Here is a 1,820-nt window from a genome sequence, read left to right on the forward strand (position 1 = left end):
GGTCCAATTCCCAAGTGTCCGTGATGGATGGAAGTGGATCGTAACAGATTCATCAAAAAAAAGCTCAATTTTTTTCGTTTAATTTTGTTTCTGATTTTGGGTTGTGGGTTCAGTATCACTAATTAGGTACCTGGGTCCAATCAGATGAGGCTTTAGGTTATTGTATATTGTTTTTGCAACCCATGTACGTGGTTAGCACTGGTAATGCTACATTTGGATTCTTAGTTCAGACCTTTAGGGTTCCGGGTTGGGGTAGGGTAAGGTTGGGGTCAGATTTAAGGTTAGAGGGTTAGGTGTCGGGTGAACACTTCTGGTAAATTGGTTAGCACAGGTGATGCTAGTGCATTTGGGTAGTACATACAGCATATTAAGGTTCGAGGAGTTTGGGTTGGGATAGGTTTTGGGGTTAGGAGTTGGAGGTTAGGGTCAAGGTTCGATTAGGGTCAGGTTTAGGGTTAAGGGGTTAAGTGAAGTGAACTAGGACCAAATGTCCGATTTAGAACAGTACAGTATCGATGATTTGGTTAGCACTGGTAATGCTACATTTGGATTCTCAGTTTGGGCCTTTAAGGTTTCGGGGTTGGGGTTAGGGTAGGGGTAGGTTTGGGGTTGTAGGATAGGTTTAAGGTTAGATTAGGGTACGGTAAGGTTTGGGTCAGGTTTAGGGTTGGAGGGTTGGGTGAACACTTCTGGTAAATTGGTTAGTACTGGTAATGCTACATTTGGTTTCTCAGTTCAGGCCTTTAAGGTTCGGTGTTTGGGTTCGGGGTAGGTTTGGGGTTGTAGGATAGGTTTAAGGTTAGATTAGGGTACGGTAAGGTTTGGGTCAGGTTTAGGGTTGAAGGGTTAGGTGAACACTTCTGGTAAATTGGTTAGCACTGGTAATGCTACATTTGGATTCTCAGTTCAGGCTTTTAAGGGTCGGTGTTGGGGTTTGTGGTAGGTTTGGGGTTGTAGGATATGTTTAAGGTTAGATTAGGGTACGGTAAGGTTTGGGTCAGGTTTAAGGTTGGAGGGTTAGGTGAACACTTCTGGTAAATTGGTTAGCACTGGTAATGCTACATTTGGATTCTCAGTTTCAGTTGTTGGGGTTAGGGTAGGGGCAGGTTTGGGGTTGTAGGATAGGTTTAAGGTTAGATTAGGGTAGGGTAAGGTTTGGGTCAGGTTTAGGGTTGAGTGAACACTTCTGGTAAATTGGTTAGCACTGGTAATGCTACATTTGGATTCTCAGTTCAGGCCTTTAAGGGTCGGGATTGGGGTAGGGGTAAGTTTGGGGTTGCAGGATAGGTTTAAGGTTAGATTAGGGTAGGGTAAGGTTTAGGTCAGGTTTAGGGTTGAGTGAACACTTCTGGTAAATTGGTTAGCACTGGTAATGCTACATTTGGATTCTCAGTTCAGGCCTTTAAGAGATTGGGATTGGGGTAGGGGTAAGTTTGGGGTCGCAGGATAGGTTTAAGGTTAGATTAGGGTAAGGTTTAGGTCAGGTTTAGGGTTAGAGGGTTAAGTGAACACTTCTGGTACATTGATTAGCACATTTGATTCTACATTTGGGTAGTATAGGTTTTGGGGTAAGGGTTAGGAGTTGGAGCTTAGGGTCAAGTTTAGGATTAAGGGGGTTCGAAGTAGGGTTGTTTTTTTTTAAAGCAAACTAGGACCAAATGTGAGATTTAGAACAGTACGGTACTATGGTGACTGACTATGGTGTCTTTCTATTCATCTGTAGAGTCTGGATTACTCCTAGAACCCCCAAAACCGTTACTCTAGTTCCGTTAGCTAACAGATAAAGAACAAAATGGAGTCAAGACACACAAACAAAGAAA

This window comes from Doryrhamphus excisus, chromosome 1 (genome assembly GCF_030265055.1).
Source record: "Doryrhamphus excisus isolate RoL2022-K1 chromosome 1, RoL_Dexc_1.0, whole genome shotgun sequence".
NCBI lineage: Eukaryota > Metazoa > Chordata > Actinopteri > Syngnathiformes > Syngnathidae > Doryrhamphus > Doryrhamphus excisus.